Source organism: Fulmarus glacialis, unplaced genomic scaffold, assembly GCF_000690835.1.
Source record: "Fulmarus glacialis isolate BGI_N327 unplaced genomic scaffold, ASM69083v1 scaffold38936, whole genome shotgun sequence".
In the NCBI taxonomy this organism is placed as follows: domain Eukaryota; kingdom Metazoa; phylum Chordata; class Aves; order Procellariiformes; family Procellariidae; genus Fulmarus; species Fulmarus glacialis.
In genome coordinates this window covers 36,666-55,290 of record NW_009219608.1, presented here as the reverse complement: position 1 = coordinate 55,290, position 18,625 = coordinate 36,666, and positions in this window count along the sequence as shown.

The window sequence follows — 18,625 nt, the reverse complement described above, 5'->3', positions numbered from 1 at the left end:
CCATAGGTTCCCTCACACCAGGACAAAATCTGCAGGTCTGTACTGTTTTGCTATGGAAAAATTCTTTTTCAAGAGCCCCTGGATGATATTTCCAGTCACTTTTTTGCCACGTCATTTTGTCTCCAGCTGCCAGAAGAAATTTGAAATGCATCATAGTCACTACTCAAACTGATAACATGTGAGAGGTCCAGAAGAAATTGCTTATAAAATTTCTGACACGGTATGTCTTGTAATGCTGCTCTGTGTCATGTTCCATAGTTTTATGTCCTAATCTGACATTATGAGATTACATAATGCATTCGATCTTTAAACAAGTATTCCTTTGAAATGTTTGACAGAGTTATGGCACTTCAGGTATTATTTCTTATTATGGACAGATAGGTCAAATCTGCAAACAATTTAATGGCCATACATCGCTACCCTTGTCAAATCAATCCTCCTAGCAAATGTGCTATCAGCGGTAGGAACATTTAGAAGCCTAATCTTTCAAGGTGCTAAACATACCAGTCCTCTTAACTCCAAGTGGAGCTGAAGGCTCTCAGCACCTCGCTGGAGAAGGGCTCCAATTAGCCTACTTTTATAGTAATCCTGAATGCATGGACTTCCTGCACGTATATTACGATTCAAACTGCCCTTCAGATTTACTTCATTGAAACCTGAGAAGAAGCTATGCAACCATGGACTAAAATGGCTCCATATGCTTCTTGGCTCCAGTATGTGCTGAGGATTTCTTTTTTTCTTTCTCTCAGCTGAGAATGCTGCTATCAGTTCTGCTGAGCTTCAGAGAAATGTGGTGTTCTCATTAACACTTCAACCCTGATCCCAAATAAATTACCTCACGCCACCATTTAGCTGAGCAGCAGCAGGCAAACTGAAAGGATTTGAGGTGTCAAAAGGGGACCAAACTTTACCCCTGAATCCTAGGAAAGAAGTGTTGCCTTGTTTAAAGAGTTGGAGGAGAGAACAGTGCCTGAAGTGTACACAATCTTGTGGAGTCAACATGGATATGATTAATCCTCAAACAGGTTGTCCGAAGAAGGCTTGACAGATCTGTTAGCTTCCTTTATTGGAGCACTGATCGTGTGCATGTATACGTTCCCTGAAGTGCCATCCATATGGGGAGACCATCGGTCTCTCATTTTATCTGGCTTGCTGTGTAACTCAAGGGGACTTCCTCTCTGACTCACCCAAACAGACAAAAGTCCTGATGAGGGAAAGAAAGATTGCACTAAGAGCCAGATGCTGGACCTGTAAGATTTCCAGGGCACTACTACTACTTTTTTGAAGGTATCATGGAAAGAGCAGCTTTCATTTCAGGGAATTGTAACAACTGCCATATTCCTGCTTCTCCCCAAAGCTGCCACTTTCATACCTCCTCCCTGAAGACATATGACAATATCTATCTTCTGATGTGCTGTGAAAGTCATAAGGCACTTTCACCTCCTCTCTGCATAGTGCCCGGGCCAGGAAGGCACACCAAGGGGAAAGCCAAAGCAAATGGCAGCAGATTTCACTAGACCCAGCACACGTGTCCTGCCCCCATCTTCCACTGCTTAACAATACCCTTTGGACATGTTTCTCTGTGAAACATTTCAGATCTGCAATGCAGAGCTGAGGGAGAAGGAGACAGGGTCATGACCAAGAAGTCTGAGAGGGAATGCATGCGCCTGGGAGGCGATGGGCGGTGCAGTATGTTCCCTCAAGCCTCATGCAGGTGCACTGAATAAATCAGCCCCAGATTGCTTTAAAGTATGCACGAATTTTTTTGTAGCCAGGGGAGCATGTAGTAAGGGTGTCTGGGAGTGACAGGAGGGTCAGCACCAGTGCTGTATTGTTACGAAAATTAACAGTCTAAATCAGGGAGTATACAGTGATTGTAAGGAGTGGTCTTGGAGCACCAACTGAAAGAGGAAGATGATCAAAATGCAGCTCTGGAATTGGACCTTGTTCTTAAGCCAAAGTTAATAGGAATAAGAGCTCTGAATATGCTGACTGCAAATAATGATTTGTTTCTGACTCTGCAGAGCCCTGCTGTGAAGAGCCCTGGAGCCATGACATATTAAAAAAAGGAAAAAAAAACTTTTAAATTGGCACAGAGAAAATAAATTCCATGTCCTAATGCTGACAGTTTAAACATGTAAATTTTTTTTCCAGAAGCCACTAAAATAAATGCTGTAAATAAATAGTTTTAAATATTTCTTCACTGTAACATGGTGTTCCTGCTTGCTAGGAAGGCATTTGTGTTCATGGAAGAGCCAAATCAATATGCGCTTATTCCAATATAAATATTCAAATATTCCAATATAAAAGTTTGTTTTATAATAACAGATTCCTGATGAAGTCGCATTTAGCTGTAATACCACACTAGTGTTGAGTAGTGATGTCAAAGGTGATTTTACCATTTAATGAGAATGAATCAGCACTAAGTGAATAATGGGAAAGCACATTACATTTATGTAATCCTCCCTATTTACCTCTTTCTTCTGAAGTATTGCTGATTGTGTTTTCTTCTTGCTATTCCAGTGTCTTACAGCAGTATGAACTCCTCATATATTGACTGAGTCTGTGTACAAACATGCATGTACATACATACTACCCTTAAGCTGATTTGAATAACTTTGGCTCATGAACAAGTCTCTCAGGAGTGCTCAGTAAGTCTCAGTAAAGGCACACTATCAAAACAGAGGAAATTTCTTATTAAATGTTTCCTAATTTGTTAAATAATTCTGAGTTCTTTTAGGAAGTTCATAAGAAGGGACATTTCAGAAATGAGTGTAGTGAAATTAGAGCATTTTAATACTGTTTCTAATACACAGAAAGATATATCGTCTTATTTCTGCTTTTCTCATATAGGTGTTGGCATGGTAAAAATCACCTCACATTTGTAATTATAAGACTGTGGTTTGAATTGTTTATGGTTCTCTAAAATCTTAATCAGAACAGCTGAGATTTGCTGTGGCTCAAAATCATTTTCTTAATCAAATAAAAATGTTTAACCATTTCTAATAACAAGTTGAGAGAAAAATAGGTTGGTTTGTTCCTGTTAAAAAAAATTAAACATGTTGAAAAACTTTTCCATGCATTGTCACGGGAAAGTTGTCAGGATACTTGTTCTGCTACTCTGTCTGTTCCTGTTCTTGTGAAAAAATCTACCACACTCGGCAAAGCCTCCAACAAGAGCAGGGTAAGAAAAACCTTCACAGTAAACCGGTAAAGAAATTCAGTTTGTATGAGCTTATTCAGTAGTGTTTACTAATGCAATCTCTGTGGATGCCACTCCACTAGTCACTCCCAGCGCCTGCGTCTTGGCAAAAGCATCATTTCCAGGACACAAGCGGGCATCTCCTGCATAGTGACCACGGGGCCCAGACCCTGTGGTGGCGCTGCATTTTATACAAGCTGTAAATTATTTAGAAAAGTATGTCTTTTAATAAAGAAATTTATTTGTTACAATAATTTGGGGATTTTTAATTTTTATTCTCAAAACTGAGGAACATGATACTATATTGTTTATGGTTTAATCCCTTATAAATAGTACTCAAAATTGTGTAATGTATCATTTTCAACTAGCAGAGCACTATGATGTGTGCTTAATTTTAAGTGTGTAAGTAACTTGCATGAAAGTTAAAGGGAGTTTTTAAAAGTGTACTTTGAATGTTTTGCCAAATATGAATAGATATCCAAGGAGTACCTCAGTCAAGTTTACTTGCTTTCCCTTAAATATAAACAAAGCAATTACTTTAAAGTTATATACACAGGTACCATTTCTGCAATTGCAATCATCCGTAACAGCAAAATGTATCCTATGGGCTTGAGAAAATGTTTGGCAGTTGAGATTCTCTGCATGTTACACGGTCAGACAGATTGTCTGATGGTTTTGGCCATACAAATCACTGAGTCCTAAGCCTATGATGACTATAAGTGAGAAACAATTTAGTAAGGAAATGCTTTTCCACTCACAAATAACCGGAAATACCACTTCACGGATATATTCAATAGAACTGAGCCACGTGATTAAACTTTATCTTTCCTTTTTCTTTGTATGATCTACTAGTTGATCACTAGTCTACATGATCACGCAGAAATATGATATGATTAAGTTCCTCAGTGTACTTGTCTGTATCAGCTCTCACATATCCAGTTGCAAAGGCTACTGTCTGAATTCCTGAAAACAAGATCTCAGTGAGGGGTTTCTTTTGTTGGCTAAGTAGCTATGTCTCTTCCTGGGGAAATGTGGAAGTGCATGTATACCCTAGGGAGAATTTCTTAAGAGATGCATGACCAAGAAGTTTTCCTTCTAAATTTCCAGATAGCTGAAGCAAAGAAGGACCAACAGAGAGTCACAGCCTCAGAGCTGCTGGCAGGAGGTGACCACTGGGTCTCTAGTCCAGCCTCCTGCTCAGATCAGGACTATTGCCATCTCCAGATCAGGCCAGCCATGGTTTTATATAGTCAAGTCTCAAGACCTCCAAGGATGAAGATTTGACAATCTCCCTGGATGACCGGCCCCTGTGCCACATCACCTCCAGGGGCAACGTAGCATTGCCGGCATTCAGCAACGTGCTCAGTTAGAGCCGAAGGCCCAAGGAGGTCACTGCCAGGTGGCTTAATGGAGGTTTGTAATTTATTTATATTCAAATTGTCTACTGGCTCCCAAAGAGAAGTAGCAAATCGGAAACCAGGTGCCAGGCTGGCTTGTCATTTTTGTTGCCTTAGTTTTGTCTTCTCTGAGACTTTCACTTGCTAGTGGAGGTGTCCCAAAAACAGAATAGTTTGCCACAGAAGCAAACCTAGACACGGCACTTGAAGTGGGGTGAGACCGAGTCTTGTATTAGAGGGTCACACTGAAGTACTTCTACAGCTTGATCCAGCATCGCCTAGCAAGAGATTATATGAGCCACATAGAGCAGATTCTAGTCTGGAGTTCCATTTAGCTAGAAGTCTGTTGTGATCCTGAAGAGCTTAGAAATGTAAGCATTACATTCAAATGTGATGTTGGAGCAGGTTATTGCTTGCAAGTTTGTTCCAGCCTGCAAGCTTGCTACAGCTTGTGAATTTAATTTTAGCTCTGGAACTTGCTCCAGTTTTGTAAGGTTACTGAAATCCTGAGAGAAGCCAGATTTCTTACATGCACCAAGAATAGCATGACAGTGTTTTCTTAAGAATTAAGCCCCCACCAAAAAAGTGCCCCCTAACACCAAGGGCTTAACCCAGATTTTCCCACCTGTCAAACACATGCTAGGCCATTGCTATTTGATAGCAATTATCCCCCCACCCCTTTTGTCCCAGCAGCTCCAGCTTAGCTATAAGGATTTAATTAGTGAGTTTTTCCTGGCCCCAGAAACCAGGAGCCACAAGGAAGACCAGGAGCCAAAGTTGCTTGGTGCTGTGGTTTATACTGTGCCCTGCTTTGCTTTGTCTCTGCCGCCCGCGCTGTCAATAAAACAAAAAAAAGCGTTTTAAAATTTACAGCAGCATTGGTTCCTTGCAAAGTATTTGTATTTGAGCTTATTGAACATTCATTATGTATCAGACACTCAGCCTTGTAAAATTGATCCAGGAAAGGCTCACCGCATCAGCTGGGCTCCTGCCTTGCTGGCTGTGTGTTGGGGAGGCTTGTGTGTGGAAGTTTTTGCTTCCACACTCAAGCAGACAGCACAGCAAAAGCTCTCTGAAGCAGCCTACCAGCAAGGGCACAATAATAGCTCTTTTCCTGACCATTAATTCAGACATCATGCAATCAGTCAAATGAATCTGTCCTCCTTTGCGGCTCTTGTGGAGATTGCTGTCCTCTCATCTCCAATGAAAGGGACCCCGACTCGGTAGCCTGTGTCTTCCTTTAATTAGAGCCGGTGATAACCCACGGACCGGCTCATTTTGCTAACGGCCATATATCACATGGCCGTCGCTGCCTGGTACCAACAGATTGCTGTCTATATTGCTTCTTTGATATGAAGACAGCGAGCATGGGAACACCCCATGAGACCACAAATACAGCTCTTGTAGCCCTCCTCTCTGAGGCTGTCCCACACGGCATGGCTGGGTTTTCATGTGATTCCCAAGCTTTAATTTCAATCCCATGTCAGAGCTGAAAGTGGCACGTTGGCCTTGAAAGAGCCCTTTGAAAATGCCTGTGTAGGCAGTCTCGTTTCAGTGCCGAGCTAAACTGCTCCAGAGCAATCTGCATTTTAAGGAGAAACAGCTTTGGCAGTCCATCAACTTTCCCCTGTTTGTTGCTGCTGCATATTTTATGTCACCACCGTATTACAAAATGAATACTCCATATTACAAAATTAATATTGGAAATATTTCCTCTGCATTTTATGGACTTTATTTGTGCTTTGTTTTCACACGATTGTCTTACTTTCGTCTCTAGAGAATTAATAGTATTATTATCAAGGGCAAACAAGCCTGGAATCAATCTGATTTAATGTTTAATTATTACTTATGATGTTTTTTAGATTACATACTAGCATCATAGAATGCCGTTTTACAAGCTAGAACAGAGAGATGCGCAGTAAGCTGGGACACTGGGATTACTCTGAGACTTCATCAGTGAGGTTTTTCAGCAGTAGCATCAGCCATTGCGTGGTGTGAGGTTTAGTTTAAATTGCCGTTGCTCTAATCAAGGGAGCAGGCAGAACACTTGGACAGGAAGCTGAAAAAATAATAAAAATTTTAAAGCTGAGCTGAGAGCACCCACCTGGATAATTTCATATTGAGCACAGCTCAGGCCTCCCAGCCTTCCTCTTTGGCAGCAGCTGTTGTCTGGAAGGTTACGCAGAGCGACTGCTATGAAAAGGAATAAAAAAGGAGCTGAAAGAAGATTACTGCACATGTGTTTAGTATCATCTGTGTAAAGGCGATGGAGTGTTTCTGTGGCTTCTTTTGAAAGCTGATAGGGTTGGGTTTCCCCTTGAGCGTACCTGGCTGCCTTGCCTGCAGAAATCCTGAACAATACAGATGAAATTTTGGCCTCTCTGAAGTTCACGGATAAACTGCAGTTGGCATCAGTGGGAGGGAGGGGGTGAGACTCCGATTTCCCCCTAGTCTTTACTTTCTGCCTGCCCTGGGAGCAAGGGCAGGGATCGGGCTATGTCAAAAATCCCCTTGGCACAGGGCACCCGCACGAGCTGGGCAGCAGCAGCCCTGCCACCTGCCTCGCTCTGCAGCCGTGAATTTAGGAAAGGGCTGTGCTGAGGAGCCCTGTGTCAGCAAGACGGAGCCGGCGTGGCACACAGCAGTGCTGAGGCCTGTTTTGAACGCTGAGGATGACATGAAGGTGTTCAGCGCAGGCCTGTGAGCAATCCCTTCCTAGGAGGACAGTGATAGTGCACAAGCGAAATAGGGCTGTCTTCATGGTGTAGGGCTCTGCAGTAGGGGAGTGGACACATAATCTTTTGAGATCATTTCCAGGCTTCCTAATTTGTGTATGTGGTGAAACTCTGATGCTCAGCACTGTGTAGGCATCAAAATCAATAGTGGGACAGCACCATCCTGTTAAAGACGGGCTTGCAGGCCCAGGGGTAGGGCTGTCCTCAGTGGCGTTAAGTTCTCTGCATTATTCAAGAGTGGGGAGGGAGCTGAAGCTGTGTCCTCAGGTCAGCAGGTTGGAAATACTGAATTTCTACTCCCTTTACCCAGAAGAAAAAATTACTTTTATATTTCTCTTTTTCTCTTTTAACTTGAAGAGTGATGGTAATAGTGGAGCTAAAGGGTGACTAAACATTGAATGCAAATTGTTTAATTTAATCCCAGCAAGTTCCAGACAAGTTGTTCCTAAAAGCTCCTTATTAAACATTGCTTATTGTTGTCCACATTTGAAATTTAGTTTACATAAAGATTTAGGGGTAGTGCTAAATAATTACATGGCAGGATAATCTGTTCTTCTTATATATGGTTATAATAATTTTAAAAATCTATCCATGGAGTAGTTCAGGAACAACTATTCTTCAGCAGCTATTTTGGGTCAACTCAATGCATAGTCTATGAGAGGTATTACTTCTGCTGGAGAGTAATGAATCATATTTGCAGTCAGGAAGTCACTTGTGTAATTGTCACTAAATATAACGAATACAGGGCTATTTAAAGGGTTTCAGGGTTGTCTGATGTTCTGGAAGATGCTGTTTCTCTGGAGAGGAAGTGTAGAAGCCCCTTATTCCAGCTGCTCTCAGTGGTTTAATATGGAAGAAAGGGAGTTACCAGGATTTGTGCAATGGGATATTGTCGCACTTTTGCTATTCCTGTGTAAAGTGAAAAGGGGGGTTCTTAATTTGGAAAATTGACTTCTAAGCTGGGTATAAAAGTATAGCAGAATTCCTCTGCATATTAAAGCCTAGCTTATCAGTTTTAAAACCATTCCCTTTGATTATTTATTCTGAGTCCTGTGTTAACACAGGACTAAACCCCATGTTGCAAATCAAAGAGAGACTCTGAAAATACTCTGATTGTTGCAGACAAATTCCCTAGTGCTTCATTTGACAAAAAGATGGATTAGAACAAACCCCAAAGTGTTATTATTACCACCTACATGAAAGATTGTTTCTTTTATTTGTATTAATTACTGATTAGTGCTTTCTGTATCTTCAGCTCTTTCAGATGTTTTGAATGAGATGTATTGCTTTCTACAGTTTCTTATCTAAAGGGAACCCTGACAGAAAACTGATATCTCAGCCACTGTGCACGAGGAAGTCATTGATGTGCTCAGATGCTGTACTTCAGGGAAAACCCTGGGAGAGATTCTTGGAGAGGTAAAAATAAGTTCACAGATAATACTGCAGATATAGCTAATTTTCCACCCAACAATAATGTCATGAGTAAATATGGTAATTAACTTTAAATTGGAGCACAGAAGGAAGAAGGAGCTGAGTGTGTAGGGCTCCTTGGGCGTGTGGTGGTTGGGGAGCAGCCCAGAGTTTGCAGCAGTCCTGGCTGCAGGAAGGGAGCAGGGCAGCCCCTTACTGGACGGCTGTCTCACTGGGGCAGGGCTGCCCGAACAGCTCCTCCAAGCAAGCTGGCGTTGCTGACATCATCTGCCTGTGGTAATGCTCGGGGGGGGGTATTTATTTGGAAAGAAACACAACGGAGTGGCTCCTACCCCAGTGAATTTGCATGCTAACCGGGATGGAGAGGGTGTGGGAGATGTGCTAGCCAAAGGCTTCATGGACAGTTTGGCCTCTTACTGCCCGGTCAAACATTGTGGGTCGGACTGCAACCCTGGGGCTTGTACCTGCTAATACGGCTATTGGTCATTACAGCCTGGCTGTTGCAACGATCTCAGCTGGGAGGGCCTTGTCATACAGTCCTCTTGGTCTCACCATTCAGGATGAGCAAAGGCCTTTTCTTTGCCTGGGAAAAGGCACTAGAAGAAGAAGCAGTTACATAGGCAGGTGGAAGAGGTTGTGCTTAATGTTACTGAGCCCTTGTTTAGCCTATGGAGATCTCAAAACGGAAAAATCCAAGGCAGGTTGCCAAGAGTTAAGACTGCACTTCAGCATCCTACCTCAAAAGAAAAAAAGGGGCTTCCTGAGGTTCAGGGGTCTGGCTTTCATACATTTTATGCATAAAAATGATCACAACATCTTGGATGCGAGGAAGCGAGGCAGTTATTTAAGGTATCAATTAACATGAGACCAATATTTTGTCCGGTGACTGCATGAAATTCAGTGGTGAGCCTTTCATGGCCCTGGTTTTGTTAAAAAAGGTAGTTTTAAAATAGCCCGTTGTACGTCATCAGCTGATCTGTCATTTTCCATAATTCATGAGCACTGGGGCAAGATTAGACAATGGAGTCTTGGGTGAGAATTCATTAATTTCCTCCATGTTTTTAGAAATGTCAGAGATGTGAAGCTGAGAATAATAAAAGTCAAACTCCTTAGATATATCTACTGTGCTAGGAAGAATATTACTCTGAGCATCTCTGATAGTATACAGTGTCTTAGTGTGCATGTGCCTTTAATTGGTATGCAAGGAGTTTATCTGCTTTACTGCCTGCACTTATCAGAAAAGATATAAAATGGGATGGTGATAATGGCTGCCTTCAAAGAAAAAGATATGTTCTTTCAAGGGTGTAAGTGCAATAAATCTTTCTAGTTTAAGGGCTCACTGGAAGCAGGAAGATTCTGTTCTGCTGACAACTGAATGTGGGGAACTTTCCCAGGGGAAAACAAATCATGTTTCTCTATTCAAAATATAGTAAAAAGTCACTGAAATGTAGTACTCCAGAATGTATATTATAGTATTTCCTACTGACTCCTTTACCAATTAAGACACACTTACATAATACGTTTCTCAAGTGGTTAATATAAGGTGTCTGGCACTGAATACACTTAGAATACACTTGTGAATGACTCCCACAGTAATCTGCAGTTCAAACTGAAAAAAAAAAAAAGACTAAAAATAAGCAGTCGGCTTTAGGTCTTTTTTAAACTATACCACAGGAATTAATTTGCCTGGAATAAAAGAAGCAATGCTGAGTTCATTGCTATTCCAGAACCATTCTGCGCATCTATGAAGAGCAGAGTTAATACTACAGGCACCTAGCAGGTCTTGAAGGGATCTTTTGTGAGTTGAAAAGAAATCAGTATATTTACTTTAGAAAAACCCACATTATTCATAAGAATCAAACGTTATGCCTGACTGTTATGGAGAAACAAAACAGACAAGGGTCTTTTAAATTGATCTGTCGGTATGGTGCTTTCCAGTGCTCACTTTGTTCATGCAGCCAGCAACTGATGTTAGCATGAATTTAAATAATTCCTCTTGCCTTGAATAATGACCACGAAAGTTGAGTAATGGTATCTAGGAAATATCCTAACTTTTGAGGAGCTGCCTTTTATCTAGGACTATTTGTTTGCTCCTCATCTCCCCCCACCCTTAATTGCAGGGAGGTGCTCTGCACAGCATATGACTAAACATAATACAATTTGATTTGTATTGCAGTGTTCTCCAAAGAACAAATCTGTAAAATTACAACATGTGAAAGCTTAACACAATGATATAAAATGGCAGTGGCATGGTTCATATCTTAAACTGACAGACTGATGGTGATTATTGCAAGGACAATGCCCTGCATATGTCAAACGATTTGCAAATAATTTATGTCACCTTATCCTCCATTATTGTTTTTGCAGAGGACATAAACTGTGTCACTAATATTAAACTGTTGGCAAAAAAAGCCTACCTCAGCTTTTTCCTAGCTGAGAATGCAAAGACATCTGCGCAGAGACAAACATGCATATGGCCATCATTTGTCCAACATCTTACACATTGTGAAGGTTTTTTACTTGAAATGCCAACCTATGTGGCAGATGATGTATGTGTTTCTTCAGTCCTGTGATTACCAGCACAGAGCTGCTCTGCAGTGCTCTTCACCTCATCAGTTCCACAAGCTGCACTCCAAGGTGTGTGAAACATTTGCAGGGAGATGGCATCTGACATGCAGCAAGGCAAAAGCATTCTGGTGTGAATATTTGACTCCAGATTTTGTTCAAATCAGGGTCAGATTCTGACCTGGAGAAATTAGTGTGGGTAGAGATTTAGCACTACAAAATAGCAATTTGAAAACTGGAATGAATATATTTTAAAGATGGGGAAGCAGAGGAAAGTGGTGCTGTCTCCTGGGTGACTCCCAAGGGGCTGTAAGGGAGAGGGGAAGGGGGAAGGCTTTATAAATGACCTGGGCTTTATTCTTTTGGAAATAAGCAGAGGACAAGGCAATCTTAGTCATTTCTATTTGTTAAGTTGCATCACCTCAACTGCTGGGTTCTTTGTTTAGGTTTTGATGGTTCATTTATTACTACCAAGAAATGCCTTTGAAGGGTGATTTTCAGAGGCCGTTGTGGTTAAAAAACTAGCAAAGAATGCAGCGCAGTGGTTGGAGCATGGAGTTGCTCTAGATTTTGCGCTGCTCACATTTGGGACAAATTACTTGCAACTGCTGTGGCTTGACTTACTCTTCTGTCAGGCAGGTTTTTCTGTCTGACTCATCCACTTGGCTACATTTGCCAAGTATTTTGTAATCTTTGGCTAGAAATCACTCATTTGATTGTAGATCGGTGACGTTTCAAATGGGATGCATCAAACAACTTCTGTTGGCTTCAGTGCAAGAGATGGCTCCAATTCACTGCGGTGAGGAGGACAATATACTGAGAAACTCGCTGAGCTGATTTAAGGATTGAAAGGGCACTCCATTCTCTTATTGCTACCAGTTTTTCCTCTTTTGGAAGCCTCATTTAAGCATTTTGCACTTTTAATCCCTTCAGGAGTGAGGAATTTGCTCCTTGCCCTTCCAAGCTTTTCTCAGCCTACTTCTCAGTAAATCACAGTTTATGACTACATTGATAATTTTTTATTATTATAATACAAAAATGCCAAAGAAATTTGATAGAACTGCATTATCCAAATGAGTTTTACTCTTACTTTCCTTTTTCCAATGTTTAATTTTATCTTCAAAAAAAAAAATTAACACCAATTACCTTGTTACTGGAATCGTTTATGATTAGTGAGATAGAAAAGCAGATTTTAGGCATCATAGTTTATGGAAACACAATGTGTTTCCTGTGGCACTAGCATTTGGACTCACTATAGATATACGGAGCAGAAGGTGGTAGGCTTGCAGGATGCTTCTCTCTGCCTAAACAAATCCTAGAAAGCGTGCTGGTTTCTCTATTCGTGCTAAGGTGATTTTACTGGCACAAGGAATCTCTTTCAAAGCAGAGGGAGGAATGCAGTCCAGAGGCATGAAAACCTTTCCTAAGGGTGAGCCCCTTCCTCTTCCCAGTGCAGGAAGACCCTGAAGCAGCAGCAAAGGCAGGAGGATCACGAAAGGATGTCAGGGAGAAGGGGCAGCAGGACAGGCCCCAGGAAGATGCACTGAACCAAATGAAAGCGCCTCCATAGAAACAGGTCTGCAGGAGCTGTTCTGTGTGTGTCAAAAGCATTTCCATCAGATGACGGGCAGTGTTTTCCACAGCAGTGTTTTTAGGCTTTGCTACAAGTGTGCTTTGGCATAACAGCAAGACTTTTGCACTCACGCTTGCATGTAATACACAAGTCACAGTCTTTGATCTTTACACACACATGCAGAAACCTACCTGCCTTTTACAAAACATTATAACCTACAACAAAATATGCTGGAGAGAAGTTTATTTAAGTAGATAAAAACGTACCCTTCCCATAATGCCCCCAAACTACTCATCTTCATCAACTGGTTCCTTAAACATGCCACAACACAGTCTTAAAGCTGCAAATGAAAGAGATCGCGGAGATAGTCAGTAATCTCAGCTATATACTTCTTGGCTAGGAGGCATCATAGATCAAGATGCAACACACTTCTGAGGGAAGGAGCCGACAAAAACTGCAAAGGAATTTTAGAGAGGAATTTACAGGAATCAAGCTAGAAACAGCAGTGGACCTAAAGGGAAGTTTTAATTGTCTTGACAAGAAAAGAAAGTGGGCAGCTCTTAATCTAACAGTCCAAGTGATAACATCTGAGAGATAAAGGATAATTTTCACAAGGTAATCTCAGGCAATAATCCTGTGCATCAGTGACAAAACTGTTGATTTCAGCAGTGAGAGAATGGTGTGACCAGCAACAAATAGCTTCAAAGTCAAGAAAACCTGGCCAAAATTGTACTTTGTAGCTAGAAGTAGAAAGAGAAGAGATGTCACCAGCCATGAGAGGATGACAGTGGCAACCTGAGATGTATGACTAGGGAGGTGGACTTGCTGTTGACAAATCTTTGGCAGGAAGAAGTGGTAGAAAATGTAAATTCATGCTGAGAGAAGACAAACTTGGAAGAGGAAGGTGCTCTGGGGACTGGGTCATGCGATAGTTTGATCAGACCAGCTAGGTGATGACTGGTCTTCTTTCCAGCTCCACAGAATTTGTCATGGCTAAGCTGCACTGGTTCTTCGCCACAGTGCCTGCAACAAGGTTCATTCAGATGATACCCTCTGATGGCTGCCTCCTTAGCCTAGGAAGATGGTCTTCTGTTTGCAACAAGCCCTTTGCTGCTGCTGTTATTTTCTATGAATGATCATCCTTTTCATTCTTGTTTCGAATTTTGACACTGAACTGAGGTCACAAATCCTGGAAGACTGATGATTTGAGCAGTGCTTGTAGGGAAGGTGACCATCATGCCCTACATCCTTAAGATCTCTAATTTTCTTCTTAAATGCAGAATAAACTTTTAGGTTAAAAAAAAAAAAATCTAGATGAGAGAGCATTTATGTGACATAAAGCTTGCTTACAAAACTGTCTTTATTGACAAACTGGGTTACTGTCAACATTAAGCCAGATAGGAGAGGCATGAGTTCATGCTGACCTCTCATGTCAGCTCACTATTTCAAGTCAGCCTCTGGGCACACTGGCTTGGTGGACAGGAGTTACTTTGGCTGCCACAGATGCCAGCAGGGGCAGTCCGTCGTGTAAACAGTGGGAAGTTCTTTACCTCAACTAGTACCAAATCTGAAGTCTGCAGCAATAGATGGGAATGGTTGATGCTCTCTATGGAAAAAGCCTGTGCCTTCTTTCCAGCAAATGAATTAGTCGGAGCCAAAAAGGGTCTCCAAAACCCTCACTATTTTTCTTTTTTCTTGTAAGCCTCAACAAGTAAACAAAATTGCACCCAAAGTTTCTGCATGCTTTCAGTGGTGGCACTTCTCTCACGGGCTGAGTTCTTCGACCATATTCAAGGCTAACAGTCAGTTTCTACATGTCATTTATGAACCCAGAAGATAGCATTTCTGTGGGCATTGCTACGCGGTCAGCTCCTCAGCTCCCTGCAATGGTCTTGCAGGGAGAGGACGTGGTATGTCACTGTGACTTGGTGGCTTAGGGCTGTAACAGCACACACAGACCTCATTTCTGGGTAACCACTTCTGTGAAGGCCAACCCTTTTTGTATTTACATGTGAACTACTTCTGATCAGGCGGCTGGAATTTGTGGGCTCTTTTAATCCTGAAGGTGACTAATGGCCCCAGTATGGATACAGTTACCTGGGTGTAAACTTAATTCTATTGATGTCGCTGATTTTGTTTCCTGCACCCCTATTCTTGCCTTCACACAATGGTGTTTTGCCAAGCTGGTAACTGTTCCTATGGCAAAACTTTCCAGCCTAGACAAGCCCTAGAAGGTTAAAGTTATTTCAACATTTCTTTTGAGGCGATTACACAAGGGACCTTGAGCTCTCTGCCAAATGCTACTTTTTTACAAAGTTGGCGTTGAGGGTGTGAGCCAAGTATTGCAAACCTCTGACGCAGATGAGTGCACGTTAGCAGTTTGTGAATGACAAAAGAGTAATCCGCCAGTAAAGTTTCAAACTACATCAGGGTATAGCCTGACTTTGCTAATGCTTTCTACTTCCAACTCCTACTTTTATCCTAAGATCAGATAACGAGTAGCACTTTTTCTTTGTAACAATTCATTAATCAGAGAAATGATCCTTGCTAGTGTTTAGATGTTTTACTTAATTTGGTACTTCTGGCCTGCTGCCCCAGTAGTGCCAAAATTATTATTTCTCACCCAGCAGGTGATAAATAACAACTTCAGTCATGATTAATACCATGAATTTCTCAACCTGACTAATGCAAAAAACTTCAAACCTGCAGAACAAGTGGGTGCTAATTGTTGTGAGAGCCATTGGAGCTGCACTCTGCTTGTAAAGAAAGAAAGCCACAGGAAATGAAGCGTTTTCTAGCAGCACAGCTGATCCTAAGAGGCATCATTAAGTGCATCTCAGCAGCATTCTCCATGTGCAGGGCTGTGCTAGGCTCTTTTTTTCCACAACACTGAGCTTTAAGTACATTTGAGAAGCAGGAGATTGCCAGGTTATTTTTCTTTCCTTGGGGAGGAGGAAGGGAAATAAAATAAAAGGCAGAGAAAATAGCAGATGAATATCTCATTAACACCACTCAATACTATAATTTTTACTAACTGATATGTGAAGAGTGATAGATCCTAGCAAAAGCTGCTACCACCGAAGCTCTTTCACATAATGTCTGTCTTGAAATCTCATCACAACATCATAAAATGTAGCATCAGAGACTCCCCAGTCAAGGAGAGCTTTCTTCAGAGAGGGACAGGAAAACCAGGGGCTCAGGAAGGGCTGTCAGCTGGAAACAATGATCCAGTAGTATAAATTAGCCTGTGGCTGAAATCCTGGCCACTTTTGAATTGCAAGCTGGTTTGCCACAGCCTGTGGTGGAGCAAGACAGTTGCTCCATTTTCCGTGCTGTACATGCAGTGGTGCAGGGTACACAGGATCCACAGTTTAGCTATGCATACAATGCTGTGCTGGTCAGGCAAATGAGACCTTCACAACATCTGGAAATGGCACCGTGCGTTTCTGATAGGAGCAAACACCAGAATCCAGCAAGGACATGGGCAGGTAACTGTGCTGAGCAAGATTAGTCCCTTCCAAAGCATCATCTCAGGAATGGAGGAGCAGTCCTGTTTTCACCAGGACTTTCCCAGTTGTTTTAGCTCCATCAGGCAAGGAAAGCATCTGCTACTTTCCAGCTAGCATTTACTTCATATGAAGCATCTCCATATGAAGCTATTAATTCATGGAACAAAAAGACTGCGAGAAGAAAACCACCATTGGCAAGTGATTTATACATTGTTCAGACTCAGTAATGTCTATTCACTTGTAGTTATGAGTGCTTTTATGACTTTGTGCACTGTTTTGGTTGGGTGACTCCTGCAGTTCCTGGTGGGACATATTCAGAGGATGTATGTTAAGCCACGGTGCAGCTGCTCCTGACATTCTTTCTGTTAGAAATCTAATTTTTGTCTTAATTTTGGGAAACTTAAGAAGTTCCAGCTGTCTGCTTTCTTCACCCAAAATAGCCTCTGCGAGCTTGAGATTTTTGAGCTTGAAAAGCTGGGAAAGAAAATCATCATCCACACTGTCCTGCTACATGAGACAGACCATAGGCCTTCCTGGCCTGATTCCTGCCTCTGGTGCAGCAGTTGTACTTCAGTCATGGGAGACCTAGAAAAACACACAACCCAGGAGTAAAATTCTCACAGACTGCGCTAGCACAGCCTTGTCTACTAGAGGGCCACTCAGACTAATAGGAAGCCCTCTTTCCTCAGCCTTGGATAAAGCAGATTGGTTGACTTGCTCAACTCCCTTGCTAGAAAGGTAATTGGGTTTGGGCTGGTTTGGGGTTTGTTTTTTTCCACCTTTAACTGGTCTTACTGCTGGTCTTGTTTGAACTTTTCATTCTTTTTCTTGAACTGTGCGCAGCATTTCAGGAGCAATCAGCATCAGTGTCCTTCATAGGACTGCGGCTTCCCAGAGTTAAAGCACGGCTTACAAGCTTTGGTCCTCGGCGCTCAGCTCACTCTGCTCTGTAGTGCTAGCCATGCTAGCAATGTCATTTAAAAAAAGCATAATGGTTTCTTGTATTTTTGAAGCACAAACTATGTCCTTTGTCTAGGATTTTAACAGCTATTTTCAATGCTGGTAGTAAAGCCAAGATTTTCCTTTTAGTTTTAAGTTTCGATATCGCCTAGAATGAGGTGCAGCCTGAACTACAAACCAGCCCTGTGGCAAACATGCTGTATAGAAAGTATGCCCTTCAGTCAAGGAAGTCAAGAATGCTTTTTTCCATTTAAATTTTGTTTTACTAATTAAGTTATCAAAGTCACACACAAGGAACAAGGGGTGGTTAAACTTTCCGAAACTATTCAGTTTTGCTTCCAGAGCTCAGTCTCTGCTTGTCCTCTCACTTCAATATTGAAAACTCCATGTAATTTGCCTGTCTCTGTATCCTTAAGTGCAGTCTGAGTAGCCCAGGTGGATTTACACAAACTTTCTTTGTTACAGATCAGTATCTTGTGCCAAACCACTTCCACAGCATTTGAGTATTTTTTCTAGATGAGACATTCAAAGTAGGTTAATGTATATGGCTATCTCAGTGAGGTTTTTTTTATCCTCTGAAGTTATAAAGCTTGCTATATGTTACCACACAAAATTTGAAATAACCATCTGTTCGGCATTCAAAGCGTTGTATTACCAGTGCTTGCTCTGCCTCACAGAAACCTTGCCAAAATATAAAAACATGGTTTAATTCAATGCTGTTTCAAAGCAATTGCTAGAACTTGGTTACAAGTTGGCTAATGGCCACTGCAGCCTTGAAAGAGGAAGAATACATGCCCAGTTGCACATTTTCAGGCTGCGTGTTAAGTTAATGCCTGTGCACAAGTGGGTTTGGAAATCCATTAAGTAAATTACTGCTGTAGTTCAGGCTACTGGTAGCAGAACTTCTAAAACCACAGAAGCTAGTTAAAATATTTCCTCATGAATGGTGCTCTGTAAATAGTAGGAGGTAAAAGGCAAGTTTAATTGCACTGGATTAAGATACTTCAGTTTTCACACAGGATTTCCCCATCACCGTGGCATTACTAGCCTTAGAGACTACTAGAGAGTGTTTTTCTCTCAAAGTAATGTGTATCATAATATTCTCTCCAAACTAAGAAAAAACCCACAACAAATTCTCTTCCAGTTTTTCTAGAAGTTGCATTAATGCAGAAGAGGAGGTTCGAAAGAAGTATCTGGGTTCTCAGCTACCGACCGCTTCAATAGCAGAAATTGTCACTAAGCAGTCTAGAGTT